At 40.3% G+C, this 12327-nt stretch overlaps 1 protein-coding gene and 1 long non-coding RNA gene across 3 annotated transcripts in view; one reads left to right on the forward strand and one right to left on the reverse strand.

Annotated features, from left to right (window-relative positions):
* Nucleotides 1–5367: 5367 nt before the first annotated feature.
* Nucleotides 5368–9339, reverse strand: LOC134496208 (uncharacterized). Its single transcript, XR_010067879.1, has 2 exons — nucleotides 9156–9339; nucleotides 5368–6275 (listed from the first exon to the last, which is right to left on the reverse strand). It is a non-coding gene; the product is annotated as an uncharacterized LOC134496208 (long non-coding RNA).
* Nucleotides 9340–10499: 1160 nt separating this feature from the next.
* The window catches only part of ELMO1 (engulfment and cell motility 1), a 300993-nt gene continuing 299165 nt past the window's right edge, over nucleotides 10500–12327 (forward strand). The window contains exon 1 of one of the 2 annotated variants that reach the window (XM_063304033.1): nucleotides 10500–10717. The gene's annotated coding sequence lies outside the window, so the exon portion shown is untranslated. The remainder of the gene's footprint in view (nucleotides 10718–12327) is intronic. The other variant, XM_063304034.1, reaches the window with a different exon arrangement.

Here is a 12327-nt window from a genome sequence, read left to right on the forward strand (position 1 = left end):
TCACATAAAATCCTAAGTGGCAAAGGTATTTTGCAGGACAACGTTGCTTACCAGAAACCTGACCGGATTTCATGATATTCAGATAGAATAAAAAGAAGGGCCTATTGCCCTCTGAGATGCATTTGCCAAATATTCAGGAGAGGGCCTTTTCAGTGGCTGCACCAGGGCTCTGGAATTCCTGTGTCAGGGAGGCCTCACTAGCAATGTATGGATGACTTTCTTAATATAGTAAGCAGTCCTTTGGACTGTGAAATGAGAGCTGTTTTTTCTATTCTCTTAGGGGGCACAGTCACTGGGAGCTTTAGAGGCTGTTCATTAGTTTTACTATTTGTTCTCTACACTGAAAAATGTCCAGATTCCTTCTGAAAATAAGTAAGCAGGAGATAGGCAAGCAATAGGTCTGAAGGGAACTACAGTAGCCAAGGTGCTTTATTATCTGCTGGATGAGGAAATCACTGTGACTTTTGGAGTCTAATAATAAGCCTCAAGTTGAGCCTCACTTTCCCCAATGACTTTGCTAATAGAGACAGAGTGCATGAATCTTCTTCAACATCTGTTAAAGAAAGCTCTTGGGATCTCTTGATATATATATATACATAAATTTAAGATATATTTTGCTAAGAGACAACAATATAACTATATTATCATCTGTCCTTATTTACAGCCTCAACTACTTAAGGGCTTTTTTTAAAAAGAGAAAATTAATCACCAGAGGACTCAGGTTTGCATGTGCTGATTGATGATGTATGGAAACTGATCTAAAAAGTATTATTATTTAATTAGAATCGCAGTATGTCACATCACAGTACAAAACCAGTTACTTGTATACCTCCTCTATCAGCTGCTGTGCTGTTAATGGGCAACTTTAATGCCCCTGATCTTTTTGTATATTTTGAGATCTTTAAATGGACTTGGATGGGAAGACCTTCAAATAAAGGACATAGTCAAATATTATGTGCTGTAAAATAAGACAGATGGCCACTGTTCTATCAAACCAACGTGCCTCTTGGTTTGTATCTCTTACTGTGTTCAGAAGTACACAGATACCATTCTTTTTTTCAGGATCCTGGGCAGGGGGTATGTGGCAACTGACTCATGCTTTCCAGCTACCAGAAAATTATCCAGAAAATGCTTGGAGGATGCTGTAATAACTCTTCTGCTGCAGCTCCATGCAGAAGCAGGGATGGAATTCAAGATGGCTCAGCATGTTTAGCTTGTATCATAGAATTTCAGTAAACTTTTCCTTGTGATATGAAAAAACAGCATAGACATATAGAAAATTTAACTTCACTATTATACTGCCAATGTACTTCCATAGGTGACATTGTAAGTTAAACAGCATTGGCCCTATTAGGACTTTGAATGGGAGCCATGTGAGAGTTCCAGGACTATTGGCAAGACCAGATTTTTTTTAAAAAAAATCACCAGAGAAGTAAATGGCAAACCATTTCTAAAACTTTGCCAAATTTGGCTCAAGGGCATCTTTATCTTTCTACCAAATATTAATGATTTCCTTTCACAAATAAAAAATTACTCACCTAACTAAGGCTTAATTCCTTGAAAATATACTACATATATTAAGTGTTTTGTGATCTGATGTGTAGTCTGGGGATGAGATCCCATGCATGAATTACTTAGCTCTGCTTGTAGTTCTAGTTCTTGTTCTGGGCTAGTGGCATATTCTATGCTAATCTGAATTATGTCTGATTAAATGTAATGGCCTTAAATGAACTGTGGGGACTTCTTGCCTTAGAATTTCACCTCTAGGGAAAGAAATGTCCTCTGGCCAAAATTATTCTCTCCTTTCCTCTCCAATTAAGAGTACGACTTCTCTATCAACAATCAGTTGGCAAACAGCTTGGTTCCCATAGCAACATGTTACCTGGCTATTAATGAATGAAAGAATAGCCAAATCACGTTTAGGCAATCTAAACTGGCAGGAAAATCCATAATATTATCCAAAAACTATTGTTGGGTAATATTTATTCAAGAAGAACCCCCAAAATGTTCAAATTTCCTGACGTCTTTATTAGGGAATGTGCTACCAAAGGGAGCAGATGCAGAAGCATAACAGTACAACAACATGAGCATGAACAGTACAACAACAGTACAAGAGTCAGTTTGGTCTAGTGGTTAAGGTGCCGGGCTAGAAGCCAGGAGACTGAGAGTTCTAGTCCCGCCTTAGGCATGAAAGCCTAAGGGTGACCTTGGGCCAGTCACTCTCTCTCAGCCCAACTCACCTCACAGGGTGGTTGTTGTGGGGAAAATAGGAGGAGGAAGGAGTGCTACGTATGTTCGCCACCTTGAGTTATTTATAAAAATAATAAAGGTGGGATAAAATTAAATTCATAAAATTAAATTAAATTAAATTAAATTAAATTAAATTAAATTAAATTAAATTAAATTAAATTAAATTAAACATGTGGTTTAACTCTGAGGTTTTCAGTTTAGAGTAGGGCTAAGAGATCTGAGATCAGAGAGCCAGTTTGGTGTATTGGTTAAGGCAGCTTTTCTCGACTTTTTGACCCTGGAGGAACCCTTGAAATGTTTTTCAGGCAGCGACAAGGCAAGGCCCAGCGGCGAGTTCGGGCACGGCAGCAAGGCAGGGTAAGTGGCTGGCATCTGGCGCAATGAGGTTCTGCGGTCTGCAATCGGGTTCCAGCACAGCAGTTGGGCAGGGCTCTGGAGCTGGTTCTGTTGTGGCAGCAGGGCAGGGCTCCGAGAGAGGTTCCGGTGTGGAGTCTTGGGTCGTCGGTGTGGGCTCTCTAGAATGGTTGTCTCTGGCAACCTGTTCCAGCATTGGCTTCCTTTTATTGGCACGATTCTCGTGTTTTCACGTGTTGTTTGGCCTGCCTCTCAGCTCACCTAATGTGTACGCTGATAGGCAGTGGAGGTTCTGGCCCCTGACTTTCTCCAATCGGAGGCTCTGGCTACAATTTGAATTTCGCGCCTTCGCCCTCCCTTGTCAGCAGCTCTTCCTCTTCTGACTCGGCCTCCATCATGACAGACAAGTTCAAGTTTTTAAGTAATGGTTTTTAAAAAAACGGGACAAAATTGACATTTATATTAAAACAATGGGATGGTCGGGAAATGTGAAAAAAACAGTACTGTCCCATTCAAAACAGTACATATGGTCAGCCTACCTCAAGATGACATTACAGCAGCTATGTCATGTACTTAAACCTCTGGCATGACAAGCTGTCTGCTTGAAATATACATTCAGAGGCAGGGAATGTTATTTACCATGTCTGCATTTCTTTTTGGTAGTTTTCCTTGGGTATCCTTGAGTCATTTTTTCACAAGCTACTCATATAGCAGCAGGGAGTGCAGCTTCCCATGAGCTGTGAAAAAGATTTGTTACTGAAAGTGAATCTGCATAAGCACCTTATGAACTCCAGTTTGTATTCCCTTTCTTTATGCATGTTGCTCCTCACACACCTGGAGGCATATATGAAAAGGACTGCAGTTATTTCTGAAAATATGCGTCAAGAAATAATGGAACTGAAAAACAGCTATAGATCTTTCTATCCCATGAAAATGTTCTACATTTATACTTTTTATCTTATATCATTGGAAGAAATGCTTCATTAGGACAATTAGCAATAATATAGCATATTGTTTTGGAATCCAATGTTATGTAAACTTATCTGAACTTTTCTTCCTTTAGTCCTCTTTTAGATGATTTTTTTCTGCAAGGTCCTTTCTGGAGGATCTCTGTCAGCAGGGTTACTTAGATTCCTACCACATCATTGCATTCTTCAGGTGTGTCACATGATCAAGGCAGGTTTATTTGACAGTAAGTCCTCCTAAGTTCAAAGTAGCTTATTTCAAAGTAAGGGAAGCATTACAGCAGGCTAATCCTATTCATATATAGTTGATCTCACTGTATTTAAGCATACTTACTGCCTGGTACAAGGAGTGAGCAACCTGAGAGAGAATCACCGGTCCAGGGTCACCCAGCTGGCTTTGTGCCTAAGGTGGGACTAGAACTCACGGCCTCCCAGTTTCTAGCCTGATGCCTTAACCACTGCATCAAACTGGGTCTCTGAATGCATGAAATACTTCAGCTCAAAAATACTGCAGTAAAATCAGAGTGACGGGTTTCATCCATTCCCTTAAATCGTTATGTGACTTGTTTTGTTTTAGCTTACTATCTATGAACCCAGTCATTGTGACATACAAACTGAGTTTACAACATTATGCAAATCCAGCTATTGTGATTTATTCAATAAAACTTGGTTAAATAAACCATGGTGTAATACAAACAAACATACAAACTCAGGCACTGAGCTAGCTTTTTCCCTAGGAACGGAGGTAAAGTAAATTTTTCTGATGTTGGCGATAACTTACCTTCCACCAAAGAAACAATGATGAGCTTGCTAACTAGCCAATTATGCTTCACTGGAGTGATGAATTTACATTATCTCACTGCTGAAGCAAATATGGGTATTTGCTACCCAATTCAAGGAAATGAACTGAAATGGCACTGGTGCTAACAGCTTGGTTTTTTAAAAAAGAAATCTGAGATTGTTGCTCATGAAAGAGCCCTTGCTTTTTCTCCTGTTTGTTCTTTATTGTTAGATAAAGGAAACAGCCTTTTGCCTAGAGTTTCATTGTAAATAGCATAACTGAGAGAAACTTAAACCTTTGAGCATCTCTGGCAGTGTTTAACACCATTTCCCTCCATCTTTCCTGTTGTGACGATTGGGGAAAAGCAGGAGAAGAAACTAAGAGAATCCTTAACAAAGCACTCTAAATCTGAAACTTTACAGATATGACTGTCTAGTTTCGGCTTGCTCCTTCCAACTTCGGAGGGGATTAAAAAAATAACCATTCTTGAAACAAGAAATCATATTTTCTGGTCCAGCCACCCTATGTTAATTACAGCCAGCATTTTCCATGTTTAAAAGCCATCTACAGAACACTGTGCATTTAGCTGGAATGACTAAGAACTGTTTCTTCCTAAGTTCCACGGAAAGCTTGAATTTATTCATGCACAGCTGGGGATCCATCCATTTATCTAACATAAATGTGATTATATGAATCTATGTTATTTAATTTGCAGACTTTCATTTTGGCAGATGCATCATATAACTAAGTAAATAAATACATAAATAAATACTACTTTGCTTCTTTCTCAGCTTAGGTTTGTAACAACTTTTAACCTGACAACTCCAGAATGGTTTATTCTCAGTCTCAGCACTTTGCACTGAGCTTTCTTTTATATATTTTATCGTTTTTGGCACTGTAAGTTCAAGCTTTCAACTGAGTATTTTCAAAATGTCCAAGATCTATAACTGAAAACCCCTTATTATTTTTTAATTAAATAGACTACTACCACAAACATCTATGCAAATTGAAGGAAACTTTCTATTTTAATGGAGCTGTTTTTATTCACATGAAGATTATTTTCACAACAACTTCAGGCAGTGGCCTATTAATAATAGCAGTTGAACTTGAGAAATAATGAGCTGGGTCAAAGGATGTCCACTGATCTGGAGCCCACCCCCCACCCCTTGGAGCTTCATAGTTGAAATCTTTGTTATATCAGATAGAACCCATCAAAAAAGAGATCAACAGGAGTAATGGTCTACCTCGATCACCTCCCAACTGCCCCTTTATTTGCCCCCATATAATTAAATGGCTGACATTTGGTTGTACAGTACAGGTAAGTTATTATACAAAATCCATACTCAGCCTCTTAAAGTAGATTGCCTGATTTCCGCATTGGGGCCTTTCATCAGAATATGATTTCGTTTTAAAATTGATTTTACAGAGCACTGTTACGAGTGCCAGTATGTGCAGAATGTTCTGTTATGGAGATGGTATATTCTGTTCTGCTTTGAGATCATTGCTGATCTAGCCATTGGGCAATTTCCCAGAAGTAAATCTTCCAGAACAAGAGGTGGTTCATGGTATTTAGGTATGGCCCAATCCCAAAAGGTACATACTTGCTGGGATAAAAATACTTGATCAATTTGAATACATAGTTTCCATTTTGCTTGTTTTAGTATATAAACTTATATCATGGATTTATATATTTTAAAAATTATATATAATTATTTCATAACCCTAACCCTAACCCTAAAGTATTACAAACTGGGAGCAAGGATAATTTAGAATTTCACTGCCAGACCCCTTCTTCCAAAGGCTACCCAGCAGAATAAATTTATGATAGGTTACCACCAGACAGGTTAAACCCCTTGAAACGTTTTGTCTGCTATGCTGGAAACTTCTTAGACATTCTGTTACAGAGTTTTCCATTCAGCCCAACCCTAAGAAAACAAACCTTTGGTATTTTGCCCAAAGCCTAGAATTACAGAATTGAACAAACTTTGTTCTAGTCCTGAAATGCAAGGGGTAGTTGCACAATCTTGCAGTCTTGCATGTGGAAAAAGTTTTAGCGAAGCATTCTTATATTAAATGAATGAAGCTAAATCCTGAGATATAAACTGGACTTTAGGAAAGACAAAGGAAGGAACGATCACACACACAGAGTTCTACACGGAACATACAGTCAGCCTAGCTGAACTAGTTACTTATTACTCGCTTCTATAAGCTTTGGATTTCAGCACATATTCACAGTTCACTGCTGAGAGCACATCTGAAGAGAGTTCATCTGGGGCTCCTTCCTGCAAATTGAAAAGCAAGCTGTCCTTGCTCTTCTTTCTCTCACTGTATTCCCTTTTACAGAATATGCAAGATAATTGAAAGCCAGCCTCTTTGGGGAGACTGATTGTTGCTCTGCCCAATCAAGGGAAATGCTCCATTTCAGATGTCCTCAGTTTAGTCAGTATGTTAGTTAATTATCCAGGGGCTAAACCTACCTTCCTTAATGACCCTTGGCAGAATGACTAAAGAAGCAGTCTAGTTTTCAGCAGATGTGTGATTGTATATGGGAGATTACATAGGAGAGGCAAAGCTGATTAAGGAAAAAAAAAAGTGAAGTCTGAGACCATTTATTCTATGATCAGAATAAATCAGGATGTCCTGGAGTACAGAATTTAATCATTCAGCATTTTACAGTTAATGAGAGCTCTTTTCAGTCCCTTGCCTTAAAGCCTGCAATTTTCATTATACCATATTTGTTATGATAGTGCACTGATCTTTTTAAAAAAACATAAAATATGAATTATATATGTGCTTTAATTTGTAGAACAAAAAAATTAAGAAATCCCTCGAAACCCCCTAGTGATTTTCAAGTGATCCATAGGAAAAACATAATTTTGAGAACTAGTATCATGAGGTCCTCATTCAATTAATATTAAAAAAAAGTGTTAGAAGTGATCCATCACTTTTGCTATTGTTTCACAAAACTCAAACTTGGGACTGTGATGGTTATAGTAAATGATTATGTTAAACTGTACAATGAGCACCTTAAAATGCAAGAAATGTTAGTAAACATTTTGTCATTGCAAAATCTATACTGATTGATGAGAATTGTTTCTCATGAATGTATTATGAACATATTATTAGCTCTTCTTTGAATAAAGACACCAACAGGAACATGGTATATTTTGGCAGTAATTATTATTCAAGAAATCACTGTAGTGCTATTCTCCGATTTTTAGTAGAAAAACTTACAGGTAACAACAAATACTTGGTTCATTCCCATTCAGTCTAATCTGTTCTTATGTTTTCCCCTTTCAAGCATCTGTTTCCCAAATTAGAAAATAGTGGGAATTGAGCCACAGTATTTTTTAGGCAGTCAGAACTGGTATGATGCAAACAGGTATCATTTTCAGAAGGAAAATACTTTTTTTGTGTTAATGTGGTACAATAGCCAATAATACTGATTATTACCTAATTTTTACTGAAAAATATATGCTTTCACTGGCATATTTTGAAGCTATTTGTTACAACATACTCATTTTCTCATAGTATACACTAGATGTGAAAGGTCCCCTGTGCAAGCACCGAGTCATGTCTGACCCTTTGGGGGGATGCTGCTTTTGCGATGTTTTCTTGGCAGACCATAGCGGGGTGGTTTGCCATTGCCTTCCCCAGTCATCACCTACCAACCTCGGAAAGATGGAAGGCTGAGTCGACTTGAGCCAGCTGCCCAAGAATCCAGCTTCTACTGGGATCGAACTCGGGTTGTGGGGAGAGTTTCGGTTGCAGTACTGCCACCTACCACTCTGCGCCACACGAGGCTGTTATACACTAGACAGAAGATAAGAATTTTAGTAAGGCAGGAGACTAGATTTTGGAATAACAATGATCACAGTGTACAGACTTTTACATTTATCTCATGATCCTGTACTGTGGGTCCCTCAACAATCTGTTACAATTTTAAGTAGAAAATAAAAACAGGAGATTTCCCACAGCTTTGTGGGAACCTCAGCTAGTGGGAAGGGCTTGGTATAGCTGGATGCACACTGTTCAAGTCTGATGTTTGCACACTCAAATAACTCATCTTTACTTTGCAGATGCAGTGACACTGGTGAAAATATAAATGGTACCACAGATTATGATTTTCATTTTTTAAAGACTGCACAGCTCCTGCAATATACAGGAGTTTTAAGAAACTAACTGTTGGGGTACAATATGCTCCACTGCACCCAGAAGCAGAGTCCCATGAAACGCCATTCCTTCCCCAAGGCCACTGACAACACCTATCTTGTAGGACTGAACTCAAAAAAGAATGGCAAAGACCATCACGGAAGCTTATTCAGCTGGACTTTTTGTACCTCATACACAGGATGATTGCCCTCAATTGACCTGTGGGAAGACTCTGATAAGTTTTATTATCAAACAAATATACATTGTGTCTATTTTTATGATACAGTTATGCAAGAGTAATTTCTTGGACTAGAATATCTCTTATCCAGTAACAAAAAGGAGAAAGTTCTGGAGATAAGCCCTGGAGAGGTAGGGTCATTTTCTACAGTATGGCCAAGGAGGCCTTTTTCATTCTGTTCCTGCTAGTGCCTTTAGAGAACCATTCTTGTCATCTCTCATATTTGTTAGTGATCCCTTTGCATTTCCTGCTATTGTCCTCCTACTGAAGTGCCTCCCAATTCAGATCCTCCTCCATCTCCCTTCTAAACAAATTAACTCATAAAATAAAAAGCACACAATAAGCAAATAGACAGAAAGGCACTTCTACCACAGCTAGCAGCATGGTAAAAAATTAAAATATGATTCAGGCTTACCTTGAGTGAATCCATATACGCCAAGCCTTTGCTAAAAGACCTCCAATATCCTTTCCCTTTGAAGAGCCAGGTGGAAAAAGCCAAGCTCATTCTTCAGTTGTATAGCAGTTGCATAAGACAAAGGATTTCAACAGATGCAAACTTCAGTGTGTTCTAACTTTTTAATATTCAAGAGAACTGTGTATTTTTTGTTGTTGCATCTACTTACCATTTCTACTATGTACATTTTTCAATTAACCAGATGTAATTGATAAAACTGTCTGATAAAGTTGTCAAACAATACAGTAAGAACCCGCCTATAAAAAAATAAACTAATTTCTAGGGCCCACATAATAAACTCACTCATTTCTAAGGATGAATAATCTATGGGACACAAAGATAGAAATAAAACCACCAAGTAAGATTTGAAGTGTCAAAAGTGCTTGCAATTGATGCCTTTGGGCTTCCTCATCTAACGTTTATGGCAGAGACAGCCAGCTTAATGAGCTGATCATAATAAAAGCAGCCAGTCTTAACTTGAACAATCTGAACCACAGACGAGAGCCTGACCCAGCTTTCCAAACTGCAATTTACAAGGTACCTCCTCAAGAAGCCTTCTACCCACTACTGTTGCATTCAGAGTATCTTGCAGTGCAAGAATCAGCAACAACTTTTTGTAACATAGAAATAACATGTTAATAGCAGTAGATGCAGGATTTGGCTACGCTGGTAAAAACACATGTTGTAATTGCAACCTTAATTAGAAACTTAAAACTGGAAAGGGGTGAGGGGGGGGAGAATCAATTTTTCTGTTTACATTCACTACCGCCCCCTTGTGGATATCTTCTGAACCGCGTTAATTTTCTGAAACTGAAAATTGCTCGAGCTATTTGACAGCAATTTTCCGTTACTAGCACAGAACATCCTGCTGCAAGATCATACTTGGATCAATATAACAATTTTTATACATACGCGCACATACATATTAACACTTCACTCTCCGTCATCTCCTCAAGCTGTACCTTGACGTTAGAAAGATGGAAACAAACGTGATAAGTCTGTTTTACACACACACACACATGCTGAATACATAAATGCATGCAGATTTGATTGCATCGAATCCTGCACAAGATTCTGTTCCAATCTTATTGAACTCCGCGCAGTTTACATTCCAGTAAATGCGATGAAGGGTGGGATTGTGATTCGAGATTTAAAGCACGAAGTCCCCAAATGACTTAATTCTTCTTCCCCAGTGGTCATTCGCGCCTATCTAGATAATCTTCGGCAGCTTCTTGGAAATGCAAGTCGTGTGTCCGGCCAGCAGGAGGGAGGAAGAGGAAGTGAGAGCAGCGACAGCAGCAGCGACGACGACTGGGACGTTATGTGTGCTCGGAGGCTGAGAATGGGATAGAAAGAAAAAGGGAGGGAGAGTCAGAGACATCAAAACAAGCCGCGGCAAAAGGCGAACTTCAATGGTGGAGGAAGCGCGAGGAACCGCTAGTTGGTTTCGCCTTCTGCCTCGGGGTAGCCAAGTTCATTCTTTAGCCGCTGCACTTTGTGGAACTGATTCTACTTTTTAAAAGGTACTTTAATTTCTGATTAGGGGGAGGAGGAACAGCGTGGCTTGCCAGAGGCGTGTATTTGTGTGGGGATCGGGGGCTGCTGGGGGAAGGGGAGGGAAAGAGAAAGGGCTACAGTATTTGCGCCCGGACCCCTTCCGTGTTACTCAGGCGTCAAGTCCCTTTGAGTTCAGTGCAGGTTACTGTGTGTGAAGAGCACTTGCGAGCCTCAAGGCAGCGCGATGCTGTGCGGGTGCTGTAACGGGAATGACGCCACCTGCGCTGGCGGAGCTCTCGCTGCTAATGAAGGCATGCGTGGGAAATGCGGTGCGTGGCGACAACAGATGGACACCCCCCTCCGCCCTTAATTGCAGCACTGAGAGCGTGGCGGGGAAGGGGGTCAGGGTGCGATAGCTCCTGCGAATGAAAATGTCAAAGGGGTGTCACGCTGGTGGTGTCCTGGTGTTCCGAGGCAAAGGCGGGGGGGGGGGCTATTGCAGAGTTGTCTCGAGTAAGTGCTGCTTCTCCGCATTGTTAGTCGGAAGGAAGCTGGCACGTCGGAAGCGAAAGGTTGGTTCGGGGAATGCTGCCCCGATTGCCTTCTCCTGAGGTAGGTCGGAAATGTCAGCAGCGGGAAAAAATTAAAGCAAAACAAAATGGGGAGGGGAGGTTCTGTTAAGCGTTGCAAGAGTTGATGGCGTCTGTGGGGGAAAGCCCCAGGCTCAGCAAGAAGGAAATTTCTGCCGACTGCCTTGGTGGAAGAGGAAACGCAAATCCCCGCGCTCCTCGGGGTGGCTGGTGCTTGCCCGCCGTTGGCCCACTTCGAGAGTCCTCTAGACGAGGAGAGCGAGCGAGCAGCGCGCCTCTCCCAATTTCCCGCCTTCTCGTTGCTGCCCCAAGTAGCGGCCTCTGGGTGTTGTAAGCCACTCTCTGTTGGTGTCGGAGAAGAAAGCAAAAGGCGCTTCCTTTCTCAGCCAAACTTCCATCGCTTCCTCCTATTCTAACACCAGAGCCTGTTTCTGCACTTGACTCCTGGCATGTGTGGAACACCAGATCTCTGCTCCCTCTCCCAAAACGATCTGAAGCGCTGCCGTTTTATTAATATAAAAATCGCTAGAATGTTAGTAGCACCTGAGAAGGTAGAAGACTCATTGTAATGTAGGTACGTGGGATTAGAAAGTTCCACTTTGACATTTTATAAAATGTATACAAAGAGAGCAGGTATATCCAAAGCATTTGGGGGTGGAGCTGAAGAACTAAGTATTACCTTATGTATAGGAGCACAGATACAATAAACTAAATTACAGACATTTATTACCTGACAACTTGGCTTTCTTTGCCAATCTAATTGTAAGGCCAATTGTAAATATAAATTACACTTGCAAGTCAACACCCATTCACCTGGAAGTAAAACTCATTGAACTGGATTGACTCAGTTCTATCTTTATAAGTGCCATGTGCTATGCATTGAGTTCTCTGTACACTATAGTTCTTTAGTTCCATGTTTTGTAATCTTTTTCTTAAATATTCTTTATCACTTACTGACTAGTATTCTGGGATTTGCCTTCAAAGCAGCTACGAGGGGCTTGTTTTTGACTTCTTCAAATCTTTTCCATGAAGCTTTGGTTCATCCT

Source organism: Candoia aspera, chromosome 4 (genome assembly GCF_035149785.1).
Source record: "Candoia aspera isolate rCanAsp1 chromosome 4, rCanAsp1.hap2, whole genome shotgun sequence".
NCBI classification, from domain to species: Eukaryota; Metazoa; Chordata; class Lepidosauria; order Squamata; family Boidae; genus Candoia; species Candoia aspera.